The sequence below is a fragment of the Dermacentor silvarum genome, chromosome 1 (genome assembly GCF_013339745.2).
Source record: "Dermacentor silvarum isolate Dsil-2018 chromosome 1, BIME_Dsil_1.4, whole genome shotgun sequence".
Classification (NCBI taxonomy): domain Eukaryota; kingdom Metazoa; phylum Arthropoda; class Arachnida; order Ixodida; family Ixodidae; genus Dermacentor; species Dermacentor silvarum.
In genome coordinates, this window is record NC_051154.1 from 391,178,067 (window position 1) to 391,192,783 (window position 14,717).

At 43.9% G+C, this 14,717-nt stretch overlaps 1 protein-coding gene and 1 long non-coding RNA gene across 2 annotated transcripts in view; both read left to right on the forward strand.

Annotated features, from left to right (window-relative positions):
* LOC119446365 (isocitrate dehydrogenase [NADP] cytoplasmic-like) overlaps positions 1–14,717 on the forward strand; it is a 342,750-nt gene that overhangs the window by 74,299 nt on the left and 253,734 nt on the right. The gene's annotated exons all lie outside the window — the stretch shown is intronic.
* Positions 7,664–14,294, forward strand: LOC125942478 (uncharacterized). Its single transcript, XR_007465139.1, has 3 exons — positions 7,664–8,130; positions 8,786–8,894; positions 14,182–14,294. It is a non-coding gene; the product is annotated as an uncharacterized LOC125942478 (long non-coding RNA).

Below are 14,717 nucleotides of genomic sequence, written 5' to 3' on the forward strand. Positions count from 1 at the left end.
TGTCAAATGCAGAGCATGCATTATATATCACATTGGATTATTCTGTTGAAGAAGCTACATAGGCTAAACAGGCAGATGTGCGAATGAGGCTGCGTGAGCACAGTAACAAAGTGAAGATAACGGCACCAAATGGTTTGTTGTTCCTTCAATTCTTAAATGTGGCTGCCGTTCCTGTTTTGAAAGTACCAAATTCTTGGTAGAAATGGGTGTGAGTTGACTCAACAGAATATAAGTGAGTGGATTGTCAGGGCTGGTCACGTATGTATTAGCAAATATTTTGTGTTGTCAAAAAATTCAGAATTCCTGCATATGAGCTCAGATTGCCGTGCAAGTGTCGGTATTTTTTTGCAATTGTTTGCTGTTGTACTAATGATTGCACTTATACATGTGTTCTCTGACGCACAAGCCGAAGTACAAGATGGGGTACCTGGAAATAAAGGTTGTTCTTGAATGTTAGCAATATGTCTTGGTGTGTTCATACGCCTTATATTGACCTCGCCTGTACACACTATACTAGCATTTCAAGTGCTTCCATGTCCAAAGCTATTGAGGTATACAAGAGAATGTGTATGTTGGGTGAGTAATTCTGCAGTTACAGCTACATCTTGAGAATGTGTTAGTTTGAACTGTGAAACTTGTCATCAGCACAAAAAAGGGCATGGGGTTTTATCAGAAATTGAAGGACCTAACCTACAAAATATTTTTATACAAATGTGCTTCAGTGTTACGACTATGGGTCAAAGAAATAACACTTCATATCTATTGCAGGTGCATATTGGTATAGGCTTTGTGATGCCTTATAAAAGTGGCAGTATATTTAAAGTGTACATCAGATGCCAAGTGTGCAATAGATGTGGACCTGTGGACACCAGCAGAAGCTGGTGAAAGAAGCCTGACTGGGCAGGCCTGCCGCACAGTTGGGATTCAGCCGGTAAGCTTCCGGCAACACCAGAGAAAGTGGCTGCTGTGAAGAGTAAGTGAACAGTTACCTGAATTATGACATTCTTTACTGTATATCAGAAAGTTATCTGGATGAGTAGCGTTGACACAGCAAAAAGAAATGCGAAACAAAGATTGATGCCAGTGCCTACTGTTTATTGTCTTATCAGCACCTTATGTTCCTTGAAAAGTGTAATGCAGACTTGACATGATTGATCATAGTTTTTCATGCTGCAGCATTCATCTTAATGCTCTTGAAAAAATGTTTCTGGGGAAAATTAATTTGGTTCTGATACAGCTTGGCAAATTGTGTGGTCTGAAAAGAAGTTATTTAAACCACTGTATTTCCAATGCGGTGACGGTGGTGATCTATTTTCTGCATTATAATCTGCAACATTCAAGGCGAATTCCCTCTCTTGAGGGAGCGAATTCCCTCTCTTGAGGGGACAGTATCGAAAGATATCCTTGAGGAGCTGCTGAAGCTGCCCAACGTGGATATTGAACGAACACACAGAATCCGTAGGCCAACAGAGAATAAGTGTCGTCCAGTGATTCTCAAACTACTTGATGGGAGAGACAAATTTAGGATTTTGAAGAACTGTGGTAAATTGCGAGATACGGAATTCAGTATTTCGGAGGACTTTTCGCCTAGGATGCAGTCTATCCATAAGAAGCTTTGGGCAAGTACCAAAGTAAACAGGTCACCTTGTTAAGGTCACCCTTGTTTTCGACAAGGTTAGAATCAGTGGAACCCTTTACTTTTGGAATGAGGCGCGGAACGAACTTGTTCAGTCTACTCGTCAATGACCACGCTCTTGGGATGACTGCACCCAACAGTGCAATCCAAACAACCCCCAACCACAGCCAATAGTTTCTCACAACGGAATAGCTTTATCCTTAATGAATGTCAACGCTAGAAGCATTGTAAATAAAAGCGACGATCTGGAAGGTTTACTCATTGCCTATGATCCTAAGGTGATGCGGACTGCGCCTCTTCGTTCCAGTTAGAGTTGCTGTATATGCTCCCCTTGGGGGGCAGAGTTGCGCATCTGATTGAACGCGGCAATCGCGCCCCTATTCGCCAAATATGGTCACATGCGCAAAAAGCCTCCTCTTGAGGGAAAGCCAACTTCCCGGCTGCGCCTGCACCATAGTTTCTATGGCCTGCCCTGATGCCCGCCCCGCCACCTGGCCTTCGCGGCATGAAGAAGCAAGCACACTCGGCAGCTGAGCCGCGCCGTATTCTGCATTCAAGATGAGTGGCTTTTCTGCTTAATACGGATGCGTCGGCGGGACAAATGGCGGAGCTATGCGCAACTCTGCTCCCGTAGGTAACGTATACAGTAACTCTAGTTCCAGTTGGACGCTAGCACCCTTCTTGCTCTCTTGCGTCGTACACTTGCGGCGCTCCGCGTTCGCCGAGTTGAGACAGTTGTCCAAATTAACCGAGGTGCTTCCAAATACGTCTGAATTAACGAGAGTTTGATTGCATTAAATAATGCATACGCCTGCTGGGGCCCGAGGACGAGTCCTATTTATCCAATTTTCATAAATAGCGGGGGTCTAATTAACGAGGCTTTACTATTAATTGCTGCTTTTACTATTTTACTTATTATTTTACTATTGCTATTGCAATTTTACCATTATCTACTATATTTACTACTTTACTATAAACCGCGTATACCCGCAGGGGCGTCTGCGTAAGCAGGCGTTTGGTTTGTTGCGACACCACGAACCCGAGCACACGAGGGTTGGACCCTCCCGCGTGTAGCTGTGCGAGGCTTAGCCGTGTCTGGGGAAAAGGGCATCCTAGGGGTTGAGCTGATGCCGGGTGTTTGGACCTTTAAGGCCCCCCGGCGGAGGCAACGCACCTCTTCGGCCTCTGCATCACATAGACGGCACCTCCAGACTGACCCACCTGGAGGAAATCGGCAGTCGCCTTTTCCTGTCCCCCTCTTCAATCTTTTGTCTTTCTCTCTCACTTTTCCAACTGTCCTGTGTTCTAGTCACTTCTCAATTCCGAATTTCTGGGCGGCGAGGGTTAACCTGGTGTAGCTATCCAACCTTAGGTATTTTATATTAGGTTATAGCGGCGATGCATGGCTGGCGTCTGCAAGTATTCTAAGTTTGTAGCGCCCCCTTGTTGGGCTCGGTGGTGGGCGGCTACCATCGCCGCCGAATTTTCCATTTTTACATGGCAAATGCTTTTCCCGCCCTACCTGATCGCTCCCTGAAAAGGGGGCGCACTTATGAAAGTTTTAATTTCTTTATGAAACCGCAGCCTTCTTTCCCGTAGTATCACGCTATACACAGCCAGCACGAAACTGGGACAGTCCGAATGATCTCGCCATTTGTTTTAGTCAAATGTCTCACTGAAGCAATAGGCCCAGGTTATAAAGTAACCAAGATGGGAAGCTGCGATCTTCTTCTAGAAGTTCGCGACAAACCACAGCACGACAAGCTTTCGAAACTTGTGGCGTTTGGAGACATCTCGTGTCTGTGGGCCCCCACAGGTCGATGAACACAGTGCAAAGTGTCGTCTCGGAAGATGATCTCCTTGAACTAAGTGAAAGCGAACTACTTGAAGGATGGCAAGACCAGAACGTAGTCAAGGTGCAGAGGATAGCACTAAGGCGAGATGACAAGCAAATACCTACCAAGCACATTATCATTACTTTCGAAACTAGCAATCTACCAGAATCAATTGAAACCGGCCACTGCAAGCTTCGTGTCAGGCCATACATCCCAAATCCGCGTCCATGCTTCAAATGTCAGCGTTTTGGGCATGGGTCGCAAAACTGCCGCGTTCGCGCTACTTGTGCTAAGTGTAGTTCAAATGAACACGCCTCTGACATTTGCACTTCAGCAACCCTCTGTGCCAACTGTGAAGGAGATCACCCCGCCTACTCGCGATCGTTCCCCTCGTGGAAAAAAGTGAAACAAATTAGAGAACTGAAAGTTAAACTGAACCTATCTTTCCCTGAGGCACGTAAGCGTTTCTCAATCTACAATCAGTACAGTCCTTCATACACCGAGGTAGCGCACCGGGGGGCAGCGCCACATCTTTCGGCGGCTACCCAAGTCACACGGAGTGTGACGGCGGTCACGCCATCAGGCCCCCCGCTGGAGCAGCCAGCGCTGTTCCGCCCCCTGCCAAGGAGGGTCAGCAGACCTGCGGGCCTGCCGGACCCAGGGCCACTGCCCGTGCAGATAGGCCCGAAACCCCCGCAAACGTCCCCGCTGAGCGGGCACTATCCACCGCCTCAGACGAGGTGATGGATACAAGTAAAACACCGGCGTCTCAGACGCCCAAAGAACGGTGCAGCTACCTGGAGCGCACCGGGAAGAAAGGAAAACCACGCATCACGGTGCCTGGAAAGGTCTCGTGAACTAACTTCTATCTTTCTGTACACACATCACTAACTTCTTTTCCATTATGGATACCCAAGTATTACAATGGAACGTGTGAGGACTTCTACGTAATCTTGACGATGTTAAAGAACTCCTCCGCAAATTCAGTCCAAAGGTGATGTGTGTACAAGAAACACACCTAAAATTAACACAGACAAACTTTTAAGGCAATATGTCACTTTCCGCAAAGACCGCGACGACGCTCTCGCCTCGTCAGGGGGTGTGGCCGTAATGGTCTATGAGGGCGTTGCATGTCAGCAATTAAACCTCCGAACGTCCCTTGAGGCAGTTGCTGTCCGAGCAATGTTGGTTGGTAAACAAGTCACAATTAGCTCCATCTACATCCCCCCTTCCTATCAGCTTTCCAGATCAGAATTTCAGAGCTTCATCGACGAACTTCCTCCGCCATACATAGTCCCTGGTGATCTTAACGCTCATAGCCCGCTGTGGGGCGACTCTCGTTGCGATGCGCGAGGGTGCCTTATAGAAAATTTTCTGTTTTCTTCAGGTGAATGTTTATTGAACAAGAAAGAACCTACGTACTACAGTATTACACCTAACACATACTCGTTCATAGACTTAAGCATAGTGTCGAGCACACTAATGCCATACCTGGAGTGGTCCGTTCTCAAGAACCCCCATGGAAGCGACCACTTCCCAATTATGTTGAACTCAACGAAACGAGATGGATGGATGCTTGTCACCATCTCCTCGATGGAACCTGGACTCGGTGAACTGGGAACTGTTCCGAGAGCTAACACACTTGGGCCGTGATGACATTGTTGCTCTTAACGTAGACGACGCCGTAGCATATCTAACTGGTTTTATTATTGACGCTGCTACAAAATTTATTAAACAACCCTATTGAAAAATTTGTACGCGAATTGTGCGAGAAATGTGCGAGATGTATGCATATCGCACAGATTTGACGAGAAGTGTGCGATGTGCTACGCACTTTCAACGAGATATCGTAGAAAATGTGCGAGATCTGTACGCATGAGCTGCGTAGACTTCACGAAGTGTGCGAGATCTATGCGAGGTGCTACGCGAATGCATGTGCGAGATGTACGCATGTGCGAGATGTGTGCGATGTGTTGCGCCAACCTAACGAGATTCTGTACGAGGTGTGCGAGATAGCGTGTGATGTGTACGCACTGTAGTCATATGAGCAACGAGATCTTGGCCGATGACTACGAATTGCATACAAAGTGCATGCACCTAAGTCGTAGTGTATACAAAAGCTCGTGAATGACAGCAAGATTTTATGATGAATCGTTTGTAGCACATGCAAGGACATAATCAATGTGCTGTATGACGACGTCGAACCATTGTGCCACATATGGCAGCATAAACTGCAGAATGAATAAGAGCGCCAGTGTTGAATTTCTTCAATTTCATATAATGGACACACACATCTCCATCAAAGCTCATGTCAGTCCTAATGATGCAATGATTTTCACTTGGGGACATATTCTGGGATAATCAATTATGGCAATACTATTGCCTTCGTGTGACGCATTGCTCAACCAGCCAATAAGCGCGCACAGACAGTGATATAGCCAAAAGCTGTTGTCTGAGAGTACGTCCCTTGTTCAGAGTGGATCACCCGAAGCTTTTAATGCAATATAGGGTTGAGTACCTTCACAGTTTCGGAAAAAAAAATGCTATAGGTTTGTTTTTATGCAGAATAAAAGAAGCTGGCAATGTGATTATAGCTCACTGAAAACACATCCAACACGGACGAGTTGGCAAATGATTTTATTGCATGCAGTTTGATCAGTAACAGAAGATGCATGCGCTTTGTCATAGCGTAATCATATTGCTTGTGTCAGAGCTGTCAGTCAGAGGTAGCAATGCAGAAATTTCAAGCTGCACATTTTCCAAAGAGCTAAGTGTGCCCCCCCACAAGACGAGTAATTCACGAAGAAAGTTGGGTTAGTTGGTGTTGATGCAGTTGCTGTGACTAGTGCGAACACCGAAAAAGAAGGTGGGACAGGACAGAGCCCTCTCTCGTATCCCACTTTTTTCCGTTAGTCTTGTTCGCGTTAATAATTATGTCACAGCCCCCACAAGACTATCAAATCTGCTAGTCACTTTTTATTGCCCATATTTTAAGAGGTTGTTAGTGCCTGTTTATGCCAAACTGTAGCAGGCAGGCATAAACTGGCCATGCATGCCCACACGTAAAAAATAAAAAGAACCACAAACTCAGTGTAAATAAATAGCCAAAATAGCAGCCAAAATCTATCGCACTTTGACAGAAAAAAATAACGAAATTACATAACCATCAATCACTAATGCTGTCATACGATCACCACATTTTGCCCAATTGCTGCTTGAAAAATTATTTGCACTAAGTCTTTCACAACTTGTGCACTGTATGCTGAGAGAGCTTGACGTAGTAAAAAAACCTCGTATTTGCCTCTCAACAGCGGCAAATACGAGTTTAGCGTGGCAACGGAGCATTATCTGTGTATATACTACACAAAACTGAATTTGAAATTAACGGAGAAATAACTAAGTAGTTCGTGCTGTGATGGTTCAGAGCAAGGCAACGCTTTGCGATTCGTTAAAAGCTGACCTCGAAACGTCCCTACATTCAAGCAGGGTCGTTAAATGACGAACATGCAGCATATCCTGGCGTTCGCGCACGCCGGAAACAAAATAAAAAACACTTTTGCAAATCGCTGACACAATAACGACGCATATCAGACGCGCGCGCGCACGCACGCACGCGCACACGCACACACACACACACACAGAACACAAGCAGTGTCCGAAAGCACTCGCGACAGACAGTGCGGACGTTCTCGCGCGTTGGCAAATCGAGCCGGCGAGGCAGCAGCGTCCGATGCACAGACGGCACTCTTCATGAACTATACACATCCGCAAAACGGCACACAAGCCAGAACAAAGTGCGTCGACGACGCCACTCGACACCAAATGCGTCGTCGATAACGCCGCATTAAAACACGGACACCTTGTTGAATTCACAAACATTCACAAACCAAACCACGATATGCTGCGATTTAACGGCCCTGACTGGTTGATACGGCTGCTCCGCAGGTTGCTGTCCTCGATGTTGAAAGAAACGTTGTTGAAACACGCCGCATCACTCGCATAACATGTGAATACCAGCCGCCACCATCCATGCGATCACAATTACCATGGAGCACCGTGCCGATACAGTGGTGCCGAGGAGCCAGAGACCAACGTTGCCTGAGACGACAAAACGGTAGACGACGATGTAAACAATATGGCCGCCATGACGTTTATCCGGCTCTTGCAAAGCTTCCGGTGGCTCTATCTTGACGAAATGACATCATTTTCCCGTGTTCGGCTGTCAAAATGTTACCAGTCTAGAAACGTTGGGCTGTCGGTATGTGAGCGCAGCATGAATATTTTCCTTGCGGACGGTCGATGTGGTAGTTTAATCATATTTACGCTTTGCCGAGAGAAAATGTGCTCTTTTTTGTGCGCATCAGCGATCGCTAAGCCCCTGGGCCTGTGCAACGCTGCTAGCTAGCTGTATCTTTCGTGCGGTGCGGCGTTGTTGGTCATCGTAGTTCGGTCCATTCGTGCTCTTTGTTCCCGGCTCATTAGCAGCCTCTGGTACTCTCGCCGATCTCGCAGCGGTTCACAGTGCACGGAAGAATGTGTTGGAAATTGTACTATTACGTTCATCCGCAATTTAACAGTGTTTATGCCGGAAGGACAGTTCGTGCAGTCGATGCCGCCGGACCTGACACGAAGGAGCGTTTGCCGAGTATGTCTCGAAAGGTAAGTCCGGCGCTTGGCGCATTTTTATAAAGTTCGTGTAGTGTGCCTTGTTAGGCGGAGCACAAAATGATTAGTACAGCGACAAAAATTATAAAAGTGATTTCCTAATGTTTGTTATTAATGCCGTAGTACACATTTAGCAAAACGTTTTATGAAAATTACCCTCAAACAAGTATAGGATGTTGCCAAGAGCTTCATATATTGTTTCTTTGCTTTCTGTTATGAAATACACTAGCGCCGAGTATCGTTTAGTCTGAACGGGCACAAAAATTGATGCCGCGAATGTCACTGCTTCTGTACGTAATTTCTCAGCAAGAAATGGTATATGTGGTGAAGTACGTTGACGTGTTGTCTTCACAGCTATGTTGCGCGAGACGGCACCGGATTGCTCTGTCTGACTCATGAGCACATTTTAGCTTGTATGCAAATTTTTCTGCTTATATATGGTCAAGACAACCTGTGTTTCTTGTGTTGAGCGTTCTGTATGTCTTCGTCCATTTGACAGGTTAAATAACTGCCCGTGATGTCAGAATGAGATATTTGCACAACCATGTAGCTGGCTGAGGTCTTTTCACAATTTAACGCGGTGTTGTTAAATCACAAGTTTGCTGTTTCAGCAGTGATTGCAATAAACTGAATATTTCTTATTGTTTAGGGATGTCACGATTTCGTGAGACGGAGGCATCTCTGCACCACATGGGAGCCTGTGGCAAAATGCAGTCTGAGCAGCCCGACAAGGAATCTGATCTGCTTGCTTTGACAAGGTGTGTACAAAACAGTCACTGCCACTTATGAGTTCTAGGTTCTGTTGGTATAATACCCCAGTCACACGGGCACTTTCAAAGTCCTTTGAATCAAAGATCCTTTACTTCAAGGGAAGACGCGCGCTGTCACATGGGCGCTTGTCACAGGGAGCTTTGAGTCAAGGGAGTCCGCGTTTGTCCTTTGAAATCTCAAAGGAATACTTTTGAGCCTAGAGGGCGTCCGACAGAGGAAAACAAAATTCTGTATAAATACTAAAGTTAAATTTTTACCTGTTAAAAACAAGTTTAACTATATAGAAGTTTATAAGCACAAAACTTTTGTGACACCCGCAGTATCAATGATGAATGTGCCGGTACAACAGCGCCGGCACGGCCTGTCAGAATCGGCAACACCGACGCAAAATGGGTCTTGGAGGGTTTACGGTAGCGCGATTAAAAGCCAGAACAAAAGAAGACACACACGGCGCTAACTTCCAACAGTGTTTGTTATCGAAGTCCAGTTCGTACTTTTCATCGCGCTACTGTTAACCCTCCAAGATGCGTTACCAACAAGCACACATTGCAACCCTCGTGAGCAAAATGGGTGCCATGTGCGATTTGGTTATCGGCTGCTACGCATCGAAGTGTCCTCGTGCTTTTTTTTTCTCGTCACTTTTGCGTTTTAGAATACGTTGCGGTTTCTGTCAAAAGCTTCAGCGGAGACCACCTGGCGACCGTGTAGCACTGATACATATCCCTTGAACTAATGTTCATTTGAAAGCTCTATGCTGCTTAACTTCAAAGGACCTTCGGCATGTCCGTGTGACTGGGGTATAATTCATACGTGCCATCGGTCCTGAATCTTTTGGTGAGATTTACGAATTTGGACTCGTTCTACAATTTTACTATTGTTGCATTGAGTTATGAGAATGAAATTCTATTGGGAATATGTTGTAAGAATCTTGAAAAATGGGGTGGTATGAGATTGCAAAACTGCATCTAAAACAATAAATTGTGATGGCACTTGTGCTGCTTTATTAGCAATGCAAAGTCCCTAACGAGTATACCGGAGGGGCCCTTCCTACCAAGCCCGATTCAGATCAAAATTAGCTACTGCAATTGGCTTCCTCGCGCAGCTTGCACAAAAGAGCCAATCACAAGTGAGAAATTCGATCCGGATTGGGCTTGATCGCAATGAAAAGTGCACTGTATGACAACCGTATTAGACGAGCTTATTGAGATAAGTTCGTAAAGCCGGCTAAATCGGCAACAGCAAAAGCACTGAAAAAAGCACACTGGTCTAAAAACAATGTTGTCAGTTTCTGCTGTTCCAAGTTAATGGTTAATAATGTGTCTCTATTGAACAATGTAGGTGCTGAGAGAAAACTTTAAGAAAATACATGCTGACTTTCCAAGACAGCATTGTGTCTAGGATTTTTGCAAAACATAAAGTTCACAGGCTGGCAGGTTTGGCATAACGTACAACACTTTTGCTTTAGATGCCATATTCATAACTTCCAGTGTCGACATAATATTCGAGTACTACTTGAACTGTATATTTTAAAATATCGCCTACCTTCAGTTTAATCAATATACCTAAGTAGCCTCCTCTGAGTCAAGTATAATTGGGGGCTTGAGTAGATATGCATGATATGCTACTTACTGACTGTATAGTGACGTATTTTTTTTTAGGAACTGTGTTTTGAGGCACGCATATCCTTTTATGTCTTGTTATGAGTTGCCCGACGAAAGCAGAAGGGCATTGCAAGTTATTGCATATATTACTGCACTTAATTCCTTACATACATGCCTGCGCAGATTCTGTGTTCCTAGATTTATTTCTCTAAGTAGTCAAAAATCATGTATTACACTTTTTTTTTCTCTTTTTTTTGGGGGGGGGGGGTGCGGCTGTTCATTGATTCCCATTCCTAAAGGGATGTTGAAAGAAAAAACCACGAAAGGTGGCTTGAAAGTCTTTGAATTTTCTGTTTAACCTCTTATTATTTATTCTTCTAAAGCACTACCAGCATGAACACGTTTCTGTTCACTTTTATAAGCTAGCTGCCAGATAAGAAACCACAGTGTGAAAGAGTATTTAATTCTTTTTTTTTACTTGTTTTATTGTATGTTCTTTATTTGGCTCACAATGTTCTACCTACCACCTTATGCAGTACTCCAGCTGGAGCCTATGAGGTATGTTTATAAATGAATAAGTAAATTCCTGAAGCTTGCAACAAACCATGAAGCATAACATTTAAATGTAGTCAGTTCATAATACATCCCTAGAGCAGCATAGCATCAAGCTTGAAGCTGATCTCTGATGTCCCATAAATTGCAGGTTTGATAATGTGGTATCACAAACTGCTGGTTACGCATGTCAGTCAGCCTGGTGCAGTGGTCGCAGGTGAGAGTGTAACCGAAAGCTGGGTATGCTTTGTCCTTCCGCATTTGACATGGGAGGGAGCTTGAACTCTGCTATTGCTTCTCTTATAGTTGGGACCATCTCTCTCACTTTCTCCTTATTATTCTGTCAACTTGCTAATATGCACTTCTACAAGCTTAGTTATGATGTTGACTGCTGAACTTGGATGTTGTGCGTTTCAATAGTTAGTGGGACCCTCAAAACCATGCTGTACTTTGTGTGCATTTCAAATGGTCAATTTGAAATATGCGATTGTCTGACATTCCCAGGGAAACAAGGTTTTTGTGCTGAATAAGGCATAGGCTGCTTCCCGAAAGAGTACCAGAAACAATACTTTCTCACCTAACAAAAGTTTTTAGGCACGCCGTGCTGAGGCCATGCTGACCTACAATAATTAGATCATAATGTGCTATATCGACCGTTACATGTTATTAAAAGTGGCAGACAAAAGTCATAATGCACTTGAATTTCACTGTTAAAATGTGTGTGGCTACCTAAGATTTAGCCTTAGCCCCTTTGGCGCAGACACCATTAGTGCAAAAGGGGCGTATGTCATTACCAAGCTTTTGGGATAAGTACAGACTGAATAAGCACTTGTCAAGATTTTGAGTAGTACTATAACCTGAGACCTGCCCAAAGTGTGATTTTATTTTTATTTTTTCATTTAGACCATGGAGTCGCACTTCTCTTAAGCCTGTGCAGATACGTTACGCTAGGCGAGCCCCATTCATTTCTCCCTTTACAGTGAATCCTGTTTTTCAGTTTCATGTTGCATGACATACAAAGGCACTTTAAGCAAGGCCAAAAATAAGTGGTTTGAATGTGTACAAAATGACTCCGGACACATTTTTTTGTTTGGAGACAGTTTAGACGCATCATGTATTCTTTCTTTTTGTGTTAGTTTTGTGATGAGAGGTTATTTATTGCAAAAAGAAAATGAAGGTTAAAGTGGCATTTCCTGCCAAATTTTGTGGCGAAACATCGTACGTTGGAGGTCATCATGCATTCCAGAGTATTTTCGTATATTTTGGCGGTTGCGGTTCAGTACACTTGCTCCAAAATTGCTAAGTTCAGTTCTTGCCTCTTTTAGAATGCAATATAGTCAATTTTTGCCAAAAACAAATGAACTAGGCCTTAGCAGACAGCCAGCAGGTGTGGGAACTTTATTGTAGTTTCACCACCTGTATATCGTTCTTGTGTATTTTCTAGCTTATCAAGCCTCTACTTTTGGATAACTGCAGTCTTTCTGGGTTTGCGGAAGAGAAATTCAATAATGCATCTGAAATAATTATTTTTCCCTTAAGTGTCCCTTTAAAGTTTTGTCTGATTGATGTGGCATGAGACAACACTGCCCGAAAGTTATCTTGCATGTCAGCAGTTGTGTTGCCATGTAATCACCAGTATTGTCTTTGAGGTGCTCAGAGACGTCACTGCACTTACTCTTCATTACCCAAGTCCCTAAGAAGCCATAAAGAGGATCTGTTTCAAATGTCCTGCAATAAGTTATATCATACTGTATTCACTGGGGCTATGTTAAATGCTTGCAGTAGAAAAGCACTGTCTTCTCCAAAACATGCATAGTGTGTTGGGAATTTGTCAACGATTCTTTTTACCTCAACAGTCATGGAAATATTGATTTACCGTGTTCACTGGCAAATTTATATCAAGCCTGATCTCTGTAGCTGACTAGGCTTTTTTATTACACAAAAAAGCTGGTTTTCAATAATACCGCCTTTTCACAGTACTGAAGCACCAGTTTGCAAAAATAATAGAATAAGTCTAACTCTATTTTTTGTAAAAGCAAGCTGTTGTCTTACACAGCAACTTCAGTGAGTTTTTTAAGCGCGGCAGGCTTAGGATGTTGGTTGAAAATTAAGTTGCTTAAAGACATGTTGCATCAGAGAGCATGTTTTCTTTTATCTATTGTAGCATTATCTGGTCTCTTATGTTCCTTTCCATGCTATTCACAGTGCACACTTTCTAAGGAGAAAAGGGACAGGCAGATGGTGGCATTCACAGCTCACACATTCCAAGGCACTAAGGGACACACAGAGTGTGAAAGAGGACAGTTATTTTTCACTCTCTGTCTGTCGCTTATTCTTTTGGCATGTGTGTGCCATGAACACCATCAAAATGAACTGTTACCAACTTGCCCAAGCTTCAGCTCTTGCGCTTGGTGTTTTTGTCTACAAAATGCCATATGGCAGTAGTAGTGTTGCTGATATTTGCGTGTATGAAAAGGGAATGCTTACTTGATTGCAGAACAATTTGATTGGTTCTACACATGGTACTGAACTTACCAATGTCATTTTAAAGGTGGGATTAGGTAGGAAGCTATTGTGGTACTATTTAAAGTGCCCTTGTGCAGATGCTTAAAGCTTGTCTTCTGTTGACAAAAATTGGGCTCAAGCCGTAGGAGGATAGTTGTCAAAGTGTAATGAAAGCCTCCTGGTAGACATGCTGAGTTATGCTGCTGGGGACACTTATTGGTTAGCCCTATTGGGTAATGCTGCTAGGCTTATGGGTGCTTTAACATTGCAGTGCCTGCAGAATGCATGTCATGCTATGGTATCATAATTGGCCCACCAAGTGACCACCTTTGCTTACACTATGTGGCTGTCTGGCCTACTTTACTTAACCTGACTGCCACCTATACACAAGGAGGAGGAGGGAGGCAAAAAAAGGGATCTTCAATTAATTTTCTTGCGTAGATGGCTCATGCATCATATTTTTCTTATAGTGCAGGAGTTGTTACTCAAAGTGAAGCTTGCTACATGGAGAATATCTACATTTTTTCATATGTATACCGAACAAGGATTGATTTGTTCACGGTGTCACTTTTTATATTATACTCACGTGACACTAAGCCCACTTGTATTAATGCAGGTATGGCTGGGCCTGCAGAGAAAGTGTAAGCAGACTGTGCTGTGTTGCTGATCAGTGCTGATCTCCACGCCTGAGTTGGTCCCACAACATCCAGGCACCAGCGTGCTTTGCTTCTTCATTGACAAGGTAATATGATATGGAGAGCTTGCACCTGGATATCAGTTTTGAGCTTGAGTTTTGAGAAATATGTTGAGATAGAAGACACAAGGGTTGGCCTTGGTGATAGACACACATGTTTTTTTTTAAGTGCTCTTTTTGAAATATTCTTTGTGGACCTATTTTCAGCAAATGTTTACATTCCTTAATTGCAAACTGCCATGGAGCTGGTTTATGCCTTAAACTAGCACTCTTTCACCAAGAAAAAGCCTTATTTAGCATAAAATTCATAGGAAAGGCAAGGAGGTGACAGGACAGAACACTACTAACACCATCCAATTTTACTGCTTGCACAGCAATATAAAGCGAGAGTTGAAAGGACGAGGTTTGGGTTTGTGTTCGTTGGTTCTATGGGTTTTGGAGCCCCACACAGCTTCTTT